The following is a 14,136-nucleotide window of genomic DNA, read 5'->3' on the forward strand; positions in this document are numbered from 1 at the left end:
CCAGTCATCCCTGCCCTTGGGTAGAGATGAGGCACTGCTAGTTAGCCGGAGCAAAACCTGGATTGGAGCGACAGGTGTCACCCGCAGTGGGTTAGACTAAGGGGGTCATTCTGACCCTGGCGGTCATGGACCACCAGGGCCAACGACCGCGGAAGCACCGCTAACAGGCTGGCGGTGCTTCCGGGGGCATTCTGACCGCGGCGGTAAAGCCGCGGTCAGAAAAGGGAAGCCGGCGATTTCCCGCCGACTTCCCGCTGCCCCAGGGAATCCTCCACGGCGGCGCTGCAAGCAGCGCCGCCATGGGGATTCCGACCCCCTTCCCGCCAGCCTGGTTCTGGCGGTTTTCACCGCCAGAACCTGGCTGGTAGGAACGGGTGTCGTGGGGCCCCTGGGGGCCCCTGCAGTGCCCATGCATGGGCACTGGCATGGGCACTGCAGGGACCCCCTAACAGGCATGGGCACTGCAGGGACCCCCTAACAGGGCCCCACATAGATTTTCAGTGTCTGCGTGGCAGACACTGAAAATCGCTACGGGTGCAACTGCACCCGTCGCACCCCTTCCAGTCCGCCGGCTCCATTCGGAGCCGGCATCCTCGTGGAAGGGGGTTTCCCGCTGGGCAGGCGGGCGGCCTTCTGGCGGTCGCCCAGCTGGAAACTCACAATGACCGCCGCGGTCTTTTGACCGCGGTACGGTCTTCTGGCGGTTCCCGCCAGGCCGGCGGCATCTGCCGCCGGCGGGGGTCAGAATGACCCCCTAAGTCTCCCACACCGCTGGCGATTCTGCCGCTCAAAATCTAGTAGTCTCCTTAGAATAATGAGAGCCTATGCAACAGTTTTACACAGCAAGTCTCTTCCCAATAGGGGTATAGGACTTGAATCGCAGACTACAAATTTATGCAATCCCTGGAAATTGCCAACCTCAACTTGAACTGGATCTGTAATCTGGTTTGTCAAATACTGGTTTACTACTCCAACAACATGAACTGTTCTACCAGAAAGGGGCAAGTTTGGAACTTCTGCACTTCTCACTGTGGAGCGTGTAGCTCCTGTGTCAACCAAGAATGAAACCTTATGACCCATAACTTTTCCCTTCACATAGGGTCCTCTTTGATCTACTTCAAAGACACATAGCTCTTCATCTGAACTGTCACTCATCCATTTATCATTATTCCATTCTCACTGTGTAACGGGAACTGGTGCACTGTGTTACTGTTTCTGTTATGCCTTTGACCTGTTGAGAAAGCATCATCTGTTGCTGCTCCATCAGGCTTGAGGTATTTGAATTTGCTGTCTAGGTACCATGGGAACCTGCTGCATGGGCTGAAAATGTTGCACTTGATTCACATTATTCTGAAAATTTGGATTAGGACCTCTCACTCTCCGTCCTCTCACATTGTGGAATGAATTGATATCATTACTATGCTGAACAACACCTTCCTGCACTATCATTGGACACTCCCGTTTCCAATGTCCAACAGCTCCGCAAATGTGACATGACAATAGCTTCTTCATTCCCTACACATCATTCTGAACTACTACAGTATTCAAGTCTGGACCATGATTCATAGTGCCTCTGCGACCTCTACCTCTCATCGGAGGATGAAACACCATGTTTCCCTGCTGCTGCTGTGGTAACTGCTGTGAAAGATTCCCTTGCACTCCTGTTTGACCGGCTTTAATCTGCATCACCATCGCCTTCTCTTTCAGCTTTTTCTGCTTCAACTCAGTCTCATCACTACAGTATTTCGCATACTGCAGCACCTCATCAAACGGCTTTGCTTGCCAGCAAATCAAATGACTCTTAATCATCTGGCTAATTTCAGGTCTCAACCCTTTCCACAAATCTGAACACATAATGAAGCATGTCTTTTGCCTCAATTGTCTCTGTACCACTGTAATGCTTGAATGCCTGGAACAATCTCTCATAATATGCATGTATTGACTCCTTTGCTTCCTGAGCTGTCCTGTCAATTCTCTGCCAATCAATATTCTTGGGCGAAATTCTTGATTTCAGAAACTCAATCACCTTACAGTAATAGTTAATTGCCTCAGGAGACGATGCACCTGTATTCTTGTCTCTCTCCAGTTCATTTGTTGGCCAATCTACACTCCTCTTACACTCAATCCATAGAACAGCTGGAACCACTATCTCTAGTAATGTGTTCAAGTCCTCCCACAAACACTTCCAAAGTTTCACAAACCTAGCTGTCTGCTGATACCACTCTACTGGCTTTTCTCTCAATTTTGGGTAATTATTTGTAAATGACAGAATATCACTTCTACTCCACTGGACATGAACAAAATCCCCCCTGGAATTTCTCTCATTGGTAACATTTTTATTGGATCTTCAGTCAGCTCCACAGAATCCCTTTTTCTCTTGTCTCTTTTCTTTACCCATCTGCCTTCCCATTTGTCTAATGCGCTCCAGGTCTGGGCACTTTGAAGCAACTCTTTAAGGTGTGTCTTCATTCCGGCAGATCTCATGTGTTCAAAATCTTCAGCCTCAAAATCTAATCTAGAACCCCTTTTCAAGTGTTTCATTTTCTCTGTTTATATGCTGTATTTCTCTGCCAAGTCTGCTAGTCTCTGATGTACATTGCTCACTTCTCTCGCAATCTTAGGGCACAAATATCTCATTTCTGGCTCTGTGTAGGATTCTAATCTATTCACCCCCATAGTTCCCTCAATTAGTTCACCTGCTTCCATGCCTAGCCCTGTATAATGCAAAGACTTCTCTCATTTAGGGGCACTCTGTGGGTTATTCAGCTTGTCTAACCATTTAGTCAGCTTCTGAATTGTCAATCATTGTAACAAAATGTTACCTGCTTGGACTGGTGGCCCTGCTGTGCAATTGCATTCGGAGTCTGCGGTGTCAATAATTTTAGACTCTGACTAATGTTTGAACCTGTCAAAGTCTCTGGAAGTACTACAAATGGACTAAGATCTAGCAATGATCTTGATCCGTCAAACGTCTGTCCCACAGGAGAGACTACTCAAGCATTTTCATTATGTCCTCCCCTCATTAGGTCTGGTACATTGTTCCCTGTTCACCTACAATCAGCTTCTTTTGTGCAAATAATGGTACTGCTGGACCAACAGTAATAGGTAGCGATATAGCATCCGGGGCTGCTCTGTCAATTATGCTGTGTGGGAGAGTAACTCCCATACTCTGATTCATCATAGGAGTCATATCTGACTGGTCCCTGTCACTGGAGTAAATCTTGGCATTACCTGTGGCTGAACTTGGGGCAGTAAAATCAGAGTTGGCTCAGTCTGAACCAATTTTGGTCTTGGGAAGACTCGCTCCGTGGGCACCACAAAGTTTTAAGTCATTTCCATAATGGGCACATCAAGATAAATTCTCAGCACCTGTGGCGGTTGCATCTGGGTCTGCACTACAGGAGTGGTATGCACATTAAGACCACTTTGTACTCCATTCAGTGTCAGGTTAGCATTAACCTGTACCGGACTCACTGTCCCATTAATCTGTGTCAGAGCTGTCGGATCCACACTGGTACTTGGACCCCCTCACGTACTGTATGTGGTGGTGGGTGATCCCTTAATAACTGCGTAATATACCCAGCATTGTCCGATTTCTCCTCTTTTTAGCCTCCCTACTCTCGGACGGACTTTTGTTAGTCTTCCTAGTAGCTTTCTTTCCTTCCTTCTCATTCTCCTGAGTGATTGCTGGAAACAATTTAATTCCATTTAAAGTCTCCCTCCTCCAAACTCTCAGAACACAATCCCATCTAGCTTCTGCTACAGTCTTTTCTGCCTTTCTCATCCTTCTCTCGATTTTCTGTTGCTGTTGCTGTCTGGCAACTAGCTCCCAAATCGCTAAAGCCTGAAACTTTGCTGGTCTCGGAAAGGGCTTCGACTCATATATCACCATCCATAAATGTTTCAAGACCCTCAAATTGAATGTTCCATTTGTAGGAAATGCCAAGCTCCCATCCTTTTCTGTCAATTTGCACCATTGCTTTAGCCAAAGACATGGCGCTGCACCTTTTTCTTCCATTACAATGTAAGCTGGTGTATTTTCGGGCGGTGTAGCCTCGCCTATACTCATTGTAATATACATATCTCCCCTTAGGACACTTTTTAAAGCTTTGAAAAACGTCATCTTTTCGACCTTTTGTTATTCAAAATCAAATCAGGAAAAGACTTTTAATCCCAAGATTGCCTCTTATGGACGGCTGCCAATCCGTACGCGACCCTCCTCACTAAGCGACCTGTCCCAGTGCGGCTCCAATGATGTCACTCTCACACCTACTGTGACTGACAAAGTCTTGCAGCTCGTCTTCCCAAACTCTGATTCACACAATCTAATGCAAAAATTGCGAGCCCTAATCAAAAACCAAAAGCCAAAAACAAATCTGCTGGTTTACTACAGGAAAGGTAACACAATCGCTTCAGAAACCTTACGGACTTTTCACTGATGGCTTTTCCCGCACTTACAGCTACTCCTTCTTTCTCGGTCTCCCAGATTCGCAAGCAAAATTCGACACACAAATTTTATTCTCAAATGATCAATGGGTCTGTCCTGGTAAACATAGGACTCGCCAAATCTCAGTTGAAATGTTCTTTCACTCACTTTAATTCACACTCTGACTTGTTGACCACGCTCGATCAACCTACTAAACCAAACAGATTACAACATAAACCAAGTGTCTCAGACACTTTTTCAAAATACCCTATGGCTGGCAGGTGTAACACTCTCCCTAAACCAAAATGTATCTCCAGGACTTCCTATGGTGGAAACTGGAAAGCACACACTTGTGGACAATGGCCCTTATCAAAATTGGTAAATAGTTTAACCTGAGGGGTACTCCACAGGACAAAGATATTCTGCACAGCTCTGCATGGAAATGCCACTTGTGGTCTGCAAGATATTGCCAACTCAGTTTGTCGGCTTTGGGCTTCAGAGAGCAGGTGAGATGGTTGGTAGCTAGCCAGATCCCATGCTGGGACACCTAAACGCAGAGATTCTGAGCTTCCTGACAGAATAGGTGAGACCTCCAGCATGAAGGTGTTGGTTTGACTCTGAATCCAGACAAGTGTGAACAAGAAAAAGAAGAGCTCACTTTCTTTGGACACATCTTGTCCCACAAATAAGGCAACCAGGCTCAGGAAAAGTCACCGCACTCAACTGGGGTTTGGAAGAAAGAGCCAGACCAGATTCCCACAGGTGGAAAATAAACCCCTTCAACCTCCCTGTAGGGACATGATATCCTCCCAGCATCTTACCGAGAAGCAAAAGCTAAGACTGAGATGAGAAACGTCAGACAACCATTCATTTATGATTCCTAGAGACTAGGGAGGGCAAGACAATGTTAGTGCGTCTGACCTTAATAAGTAAACTAACAAGGGGACGCAAATAGGTCGATTAACCTTTTGACTCGCAATTAAGATGTTCTTACCATAGATCCAGTACATAATCAATAATCAATACACAATAATTAATAATCATTAGCAATCAATAACATCAATAATCAATGGAGTCAGTAATTGTCACGCACCATGACCTTTCAGTCATGAATAACCACACCTTTTTAGTAAAAGTTTAGAATGTTTATTTCCCTATATTAACAATGCTAAGGTCATGTAGATTAATATCAAAATCAAATAAAGCACATAAGGAAACAACACTGGTTGTCCAAAGCAGCATAAGGAACGCAATTTAAGCAAAGCTTGAACTACAACACATTCTAAGGTTATGGTGCAAATCAATAGCAAAGTCAACTGTGTCAAGGTGATAACATACATGAAGTTTAGCAGAGGATCTCCCTGTTATCATAATTCGTCAATGAGAATTCTTAACTAACATCCGATTAGCATCAGCATGTTGGGCTTCAAGCAAAACAATTTAGTAACACAAATTTGGAAAAACATCTAACTATGGCTCTATCAATACAGCGCAGCTGGTACCTAAAAAGAAAAAGCAAATATGCAAAATAATCACAGTTGGATATACCTATCCTCGGTACGGATCAGCAAAGCAGAGTCAGTCTTCATCCTCAGGACATCAGTCGATCAGCAAAGGCATCAGGATTCACCATCAGAGTTTAGAAAGGGCAAAGTCTCTAAGCATTAAAGTTAAGCATGTCTCTTGTCAAGACACATATGAAAGTAGTAACCTCTCGTCAGGAAACAATGGGCAAATGACTGTCTCAGAATGAATGATGGGATGTCTTCTCTCTGTGCACTCTTGTTAAGTCAAAACTGTTAAAACTACCCTCAAATCCCTATTGGTCAGTTAATCGTATGTTCAAACTCTATCCAATAAAAGTAAAATCTCAAACCTATGAATTCTAATATTACTCCATTCACACGTCGTTGATTGGTTTGTCTTGCAATGTCCTCATCATCCAGCTTGTCAGGTAACAATATTGTTGCAACTTCTACTCTAGTCAGTATCCTCATTGTTCTTGTCCTGGGAAAGTTAGTCTCACACACATTACACATGAAATGTTGCATTAGCAAGAGCATCAACTCCTGGCAGTCGGGCACATTTACACAATACAATAGAAATTCACAGTTTATTCCGTCTTGGTCAGCAATATTCATTAAACACATAAGAAATACAGTTTTTGCATGAGGCTTTGCAAGTAGGCCAAGACAGTCGCTAAGTTAAGGCCTACAATTAATAAAGCTAAAGCAAAATTCATAACCCTTAATATGACATATTACTGCATTAGTCTAACACATATTCAACATTTCATAACTATTAAATCATTGATTAGGACATTTCGTTAACATTGGTAGCCATTCTTGGTAATCACATTTTCAAATGTGTGCTTTATTTTCTACGTTATTTTATTTTAGACATAAACTTATTATTCAAAATATATAAACATTCATTAATAATTTGTATTAAAACACCTGCGCTAGCAACAACAACAGAACTTAAAAGCAGCGGTTGTCTTGCAAGATTAGAAGAATGTAGCGACGGACAGTAGAGATGTTGTCATGGAGTGCTTTGCATGTATGATCTTTTCTTGCATTTTCTTTTTCCATACTCTTCTCCTTCCTGTGTTTTTTTCACTCATCCCCCCTCCAATCCGATGGCCTGAGGAGTTTTATTTGTAAAGCAAGTGGTAGGATATTGATTAGTCCTTAATTTGAGCTAGTGGTTGCAGGTGGGGGCCATCGGCACTCTGTTTCTGGAGACCACCCCTAATTTTTCTTCATCAGATTTGAGGGAGTGAAAAAAAACAAGGGAGAAGAAGGAGGAAGAGGAGGTGGAAAAAAGTGACAAAGCAGGAAGTGAGTAGGATAAAGGGGCAGGGAGTGTCTGATGGTGGTTTAAAGAACCACAAGGTGAAATCTAGACTACGCCTCTTGGCGTTTGGTACCCTGGCATTCAATAGCTACACAACTTTGGGTCCGGCACCTATTCCTTTACAAATTAAGCACTACATGCCATGTACAGCACAGAACAGCAGGACCCTGCAGCCCAGTGACACCTGGAGAGTACTTCTGCTGGGGAGGTGGCAGTGGGGGGCAAGGGGCAGGATGGAAGGATGGAGGGGGGTTATTAGCACAAGACAAAGAACTGAGCGGAGTGATGCGCCTCCAGCTCCAGTGCTGGTAATATAGGCCTCTGTGGTACCAACTCTGTGGTGCCTGCACGTGGCCCTTGTGACCAGGGTAGATTGGGGGACCAAAGCAGCCCTGGCAAAATGTTCAAAACCAGCCCGCTGCCTTCACCTCCTCATGCAATCTCTGTCCACCCATCCATCCATCCATTCTTCTCTCACCGCCCTTCACCCTCTCTTATCGCTTTCTCTCTACCTCCTCCCTCTTTCTCTATTTCATCCATCCATCACTCTCCCCTTCTCTTTCATCACTTTCTCTTCACCTTTCTCCTCCTCCCTCTTGCTTCTCCCCTCATCTCTCTCTTCCCAGCCATCCATCTCTCTCCCCTTCTCTGTCTATCCATCCATTCTGTCTCCCTCCCCTCCTCCCTTCCCTGTCTATCACCCCTCCGCCCTCTCTTTCTCTCTCCCCCCCCCCCCCCCCCCCCCCCCTCCTCTCCTCCCCTTGCCTGCTGCAGTTACCCTCCGGGTGATGGGGAAGGAGACAGAGACCCTCGGCCTTCAAGGGCCCCGACCCACCAGGGGACATGTCTGGTGGATTAAAAGGCCAGTCCGGCCCTGCTTGCTCTCACAAGAAGAAGAGGGCCCCCTCCTAACCTACTACAGAGGTTCACGGGGAGGGCAGCATCTGTCTCCCCAGTGAAGGATTTTATTTGTATTCATTTTAGGGTGTTTATAAAGAGTGAACGAGGCTTGAGGGAGTCAGGGCGCCTCGTATTGAACATTTTTTATCACAAATTATGTAGGAGAGAGACATCCAGTATAATACCCCTGGAGGTACAAACATAAGTTATGGGGTACAGTGGGGTACTGTCAGCTACACAAGACACGATCGTCGAAAATACACCGGCGGTCTGTCTACTCCAAAAGAAGACAGTTCCTGGGTTAAAAGTCACTTTTTTGGAGACGGTTGAATGAGGGGCAGCTTTAACAAGGGGACCAGGTACTCGGACTGAAAGATGCGCAATAGACGAGGACATTTCTGGCCTTTTCCTTATTCTGTGCTATTAATTAGTGTCTCGTGTGTAATGCTAACTATCTGGTGTGTGCTGCATCCGGCGCCTCCAGGCAGGTCCAGGGGAGCAGTGTCTCTCTTCGGAGCCTGTGCATAGCGCACCGAGGCTCAGCGCGAGTCAGAGGCGCTGTATGGGGTGTAATGAACCCTCAGCTCATTTGTTCTTATTGAGAATCCTTCACCGAGAGCTCCTGTGAGAAGTGGCCGCAGCACCGGGAGCGGCCTGTCCAGGGCGTCGCCGAGGAGGTGAGGCCTGTCCAGGGGGCGGGGCACACGGCGTCTACCCGCCAAGAGGTTGCCACAGAAAGATGCTACCTGTCCCGGTGTAATGTTCACACACCGGGACACATCCAACAGCGCCTTTCTTCTAAGCAGCAAGGTGCAGGCGGGGAGGGGGCGTCTCAGATTCTAGATGGGTCCATAACAAATGAAGTTAAGGGGCCCTCAGGCCTCCCTTTGTTGGAGTATCCGGCTGGGAGCTACCTTAGGCTCTCACCAAGCTGCAATAAAAGGCACACGGGTTATCACTTCACAGCTACTTAAGAGGCACGCATGCTTGCTTTTGGCTTTGTTCAGTCCCTTCATGTAATATATTCGCATGCACTGAAAGAATGCAAGATTTGTAGGTCTGTCCCAATATTTACCCAAATAATTTAAACACCACTATTTTGTTTATAGCGCCACTCATTCCAATACAGGGCGTAAAAGCGATTTACATCACATTGTACATTGGCAGTAAATCATATGTGTGTAAATCAATGTGTGTGATCTCTTGCATAAGACAGTGAGGGTTATAAGGTGTGGGAGCAACTTTGCTATATTCGAAGGATTACAATATATGACTGCGAGTAGCAATGGGATCTCTGTGTTGAAAGCAGCAAGCAACTAGCCCATTTACATCAAATACAAATCTGTCATTGGTGTGTTACATTAGTGGTTTATTGAATAAGGTATTTTAACATGCAAACTTTGCAACCAATTAAGCAGAACAGATTTACTACCGTGTTTCTCCTTGTTGCTAATTACTTTGTGGCAGGGTTTGAAAACATATGTAAAAAGCGAGGCCCAGCTTTTGTGTCAGGCTTTCCACTTTTTTGGCACAACTCGACACAAAATTTCATTTGTAATGTAATGTACTCATGATAGAGCTACTAAACGTATGTGTGAGGTCTTAAAGATCTGATGTCACTTCTTGTGATGCCACTTCCTGTGATGTCATGGTTTGTGATGCCACTTCCTATGATGCCACGTGCAATGTCATGCGCCCTGTCTGGCAATGTGATGTCACGTGCCATGATGTCACTTACATACTGCCTAAATTGGTTATTTCCCCCTACTTCTTTTTTTAGGACTACTGCCCTGCTTGGTGGTGGTTGTGGGGGGAAGGGGGGGTGGGAGGGTGCAGAGGATGTGAGGCCTCTCTGTGGGAGTACAGAGGAGGTGAGACATGCCCAGGGGCTGCAGGGGAGCTAAGAACTGTCCAGGGAGTTTAGAGGAGGTGAGGCTTGTCCAGCGGTGTGGTGTGCAGAGGAGATGAGTCATGTCCTGTGCTGGAGGTGCAGAGGGGGTGAGGCCTGTCCAAGGGGTACATAGAGGATGAGGCCACCCCTGGGGGGTGCAGAGGGGGTGACACCTGTCCAGTGGGGGGGGGGGGAGAGGAGGAGAGGGCTCACCAGGGGTGCAGACGTGTGGCCTGTTGCAGCAGGTGTTGAAAAGGTGTAGCCAGTCCAGGGAAGTGCGGAGAAGGTGAGGCCAATCCAGGGAAGTGTAGAGTGGTTGAGGTCTATGCAGGAGGGTGCAGAGGAGGTGAGTCCTGTCCAGGGGGGTGCATAGGAGGTTAGTCCTTTCCGGGGGGGGCGAAGAGGTGGGATCTCTCCAGGGGGTGCAGAGGCAAGGCCAGTCCAGGGAGTGCCTCTCTGTGGGAGTGCAGAGGAGCTGAGACATGTCCAGGGGATGCAGAGGAGCTAAGCACTGTCCAGGAAGTGAAGAGGAGGTGATGCCTGCCCAGGGGCATGCAGACAAGATAGTGTGGTGAGGCCTCTCAAGGGGGATGGAGAGGAGATGAGGCCTGTCCTGTGCTGAGAGGTGCAGCTGGGGTGATGCCTGTCCAGGGGTTGTAGTGGGGGGTGAGGCCTGTCCCGGGGCGCTCAGAGGAGGTGAGGCCTGTCCAGGGAGTAGAGACAAGGTGAGACCTGTCCTGGGAGTGTACAAGTGAGGCCTGTCAAAGGGGTGGAGAGGAGGTGAAGCGTGTCCAGAGGGGTGCAGAGGAGGTGTGGTGTATTCAGTGGCATGCAGAAGAGATGTGGCCTGCCCATGGGAGTTGGAGGAGTTGAGGCTGAGGTGATGCCTGTCCAGGGGGATGCAGAGGAGGTGAAGTCTTTCCTGTGCTGGGGTGTGTGGAGGGGATGAGGCCTGTCCTGTGTTGAGGTGTTCAGGGGAGGTGAGGCCTGTCGAAGGGGTGCAGAGGAGGTGGAGCATGTCCAGGGGTGCATAGGTGAGGCTTGTCTAGGGGAATGGAGAAGAGAAGAGGCCAGTCCAGGGGAGTGCAGAGGAGATGAGGCCTGTCTGATGGGTGCAGAGGGGTAAGGCCTGCCCTGTCCATGGGAGATGCAGAGGAGGTGACGTCTCTCCACAGCATGCACAGGAGGTTAGGCCTCTCCCGGGGGTGCAGAGTCTGAGGCCTGTCGAGCGTGGTGCAGAGGGGGTGAGGCCAGTTAAGTGGGGTGCAGAGGAGATTAGTTCTGTCTGTTGGGGGGGCACAGGGGCTAGGGCGGAGAGTGCTGGTGAGGATGAGGCCCGATTAGTGGGTGCAGATGCGAAAAGTCCTTTCCACTGGGTGCAGAGGAGGTGAGTCCAGTCTAGCAAGTGAACAGGTATGACCTGTCTAGAGGGGTGGAGAGGAAAAGAGGCGACTCCAGGGGGATGTAGAACAGGTGAGGCCTCTCCAGGGGGGTACGGAGGAGACAAGACCTGTCCTGTCCATGGCGGGGGGTGTGAGGAGGTGAGGACTCTCCTGGGGGTACAGAGGTGGTGAGACCTCTCCAGGAGGTGCAGAGGAGGTGAGGCTTGTCAAGGGGGGATGAAGAATAGGTGAGGCAAGTCCTGTGCTGAGGGTGCAGAGGAGGTGAGGCCTCTGTAGTGGGGTGCAGAGGAGGTGAGGCCTGTGCATTTGGGTGCAGAGGAGGTGAGGCCTTTCAAGTGGGTGCAGAGGAGGTGAGGTCTGTCCACGGGGTGCACAGGTGAGGAATTGCTGGGTGCTGGAGAGGAGGTGAGCCCTGCCCAGTGGGCGCAGAGGAAGTGCAGCCTGTCCAGGGAGGGTGTAGGGGAAAGTGACCTGCCTTGGGAGTTGGGGGTGATGCAGGTGAGCTGAGGCCTCTCCGGGGTCGTGCAGATGAGGTGAGACCTGTCCTTTGCTGGGGTGTACTTAGGGTGTGAGGCATTTTCTGTGGAGGAGGGTTGCAGAGGGTGTGAGGTCTTTCCAGGTGGGTGCAGTGAAGATGAGGCCTGTACAGGGAGGTGCAGAGGGGGTGAGGCCTGTACACGGAGGTTCAAAGGGGGTGAGACCTGCACTGAGGGTGCAGAGTGGATGAGGCCTGTGCAGGGGGATGCATAGGCATCATCCCCTCTGGGCCTATGCAGGGGGTGAAAGGGGGTGAGGCCTGTCTAGTCGCTTGAGAGGAGGTGAAGCCAGTCCAGGGTGGTGCAGAAAAGGTAAAGCCAGTCCAGGGTGAGACAGAGGAGGTGAGGGCTGCCCTGGGGAGAAGGGGTGGGACGCGGGATGTTGGTGAGTTGAGTCCTGTCCTGTGATGAGGGGTGCAGCAGAGGTGAGGCCTGTCCAGGTGGTGCACAGGTGAGGCCTGTCTGGGACATGGAGAGAAGAGGCCTGTCCAGCGGGGAGGCGAGGAGGTTATGCTTGCCCTGTCCATGGGGGCAGAGGGGGTGCAGTGAGGTGTTCAGGGAATGCAGATGAGGTGAGACGTGTCCTGTCCAAGGGGGTACGGAGGAAGTGCTGCCTGTCCAGTGGGGTGCAGAGGAGGATATGCCTGTCCTGGAGGGTGTAATGGAGGTGGGTCCTGTCTAGGGGATTGCAGAAGAGCTGAGGCCTGTACGGGGGGCAGAAGAGGTGAGGCCTCTTCAAGGGGTGGATGCAGAGCCAGAGGAGTTGCAGCCTTTCCAGGGGAGTGCAAAAGAGGTGAGGCCTGTCCTGGGAGGTGCAGAGGAGGTAAGGCAGGTCCTGTCCAGCGGAGTGGAGAGGAGGTGAGGCCTGATTTAGGTGAGGGGGTTAGGGTGGGATGGGGGGTGCTGAAGAGGTGAGACCTGTGTGTGTATGTAGAGAAGGTGAGGCTTGTCCTTTGCAAGGAGGGGTGGGGGCAGCAGCAGTGCAGTGTGAGATGTGCCCCCACCTCTTGTCCTGAGGGGGTTAGAGATGGTGTAGCCAGTAATACCGGAAGAAAACTGGTCAGGCGGCAGCCCTAGCTGCTGGTGGGATAGTAAAGTATTGTAATTATTGGGGTGCAGTGGGCTCTCTCAGAGCTCTTAGCGCCGGTGCCACTGCACTGGCTGGAACAGTGGTAGCTACGCTACGCCTCTGTTTAAGGGATGTGTGAGACTACTACGTGTCCTATCCTAGGGTTGGGGGTGTAAGGTGGGTGGTGTGCCGCTGGCCGGGGACAGGGAATGAGAAGTACCTTTTTGAGGAACTGTATACTGTCCTGGTGGTGTGGCATGTTCTCAGCTGAACATGTCAGGTGCACCACGTCCTTGGGTTTTTACCGATGTGTTCTTTCGCAGATGTGGGGAGGATGTTAGTGGTGGAGAACCTTCCCTTGACCTGGTGCATCTCCGTGCCTGATGGGGGTAGCAGGTTACCAAGGGCCCTAGATAGGTGATAACAACGGCACAATCTTCTCAGTCCCGGAGTTTCTTTTTTACAAACCACTGTTTCCAGTAAACTAAAGAAGACTGTAACTTCCAGAATGCACGCACTTGTTAAATGAAATTACAGGCATGAGTATTCAAGGGGTCACTATACTGAAATGTTTGGTACCTACCCGGGGCATCGTGGCAGAGAATGGCAGAACAGTCAATATGACAAATGTGCAAGAAGTTTCATTCTGAGCATCTTTCTGCAGATTGTGAGTCTAAGGAGATGTGGGATAGCTTGAATGTCTCTCAGAGAGACTTCGCACAGTTGCATGTGTTTCATGGAGAACTTCAATGAAAAACAGAGGGATGCTAGTCCAGCACCAAAGTCTCTGGTGTCCTTGGATCTCTGTACTGGCCCATGTCCTGCAAGAGAGGATGAACCAGCTGTTTAGTCTGGTCATGTGAAAGGGGTGAGAGCAAGCTCAGTATTCTGGTCTTAACTAGGCCCCGGCTCATATTTTGGTTCATATCGGGCCCCGGCTCGCACGCTGGTCCTGACCAGGCCACAGCTTGCACGCTGATCCTCACCAGGCCCTGGTTCGAACGCTTGTCCTCACCAGGCCACGACTCACACGCTGGTCCTCACCAGGCCCTGGC

The 14,136-nt window shown here is 49.2% G+C and overlaps 1 protein-coding gene across 2 annotated transcripts in view; it reads left to right on the top strand.

Annotated features, from left to right (window-relative positions):
• LOC138299228 (zinc finger protein 84-like) overlaps positions 1 to 14,136 on the top strand; it is a 132,527-nt gene that overhangs the window by 65,915 nt on the left and 52,476 nt on the right. Inside the window, exon 1 of one of the 2 annotated variants that reach the window (XM_069237358.1) lies at positions 8,703 to 8,859. The exons of the other annotated variant lie outside the window; for it this stretch is intronic. The gene's annotated coding sequence lies outside the window, so the exon portion shown is untranslated. Of the gene's footprint in view, positions 1 to 8,702; positions 8,860 to 14,136 lie in introns of those variants that run through there. 2 annotated transcript variants of the gene reach the window in all.

Source organism: Pleurodeles waltl, chromosome 6 (genome assembly GCF_031143425.1).
Source record: "Pleurodeles waltl isolate 20211129_DDA chromosome 6, aPleWal1.hap1.20221129, whole genome shotgun sequence".
Taxonomy (NCBI): domain Eukaryota; kingdom Metazoa; phylum Chordata; class Amphibia; order Caudata; family Salamandridae; genus Pleurodeles; species Pleurodeles waltl.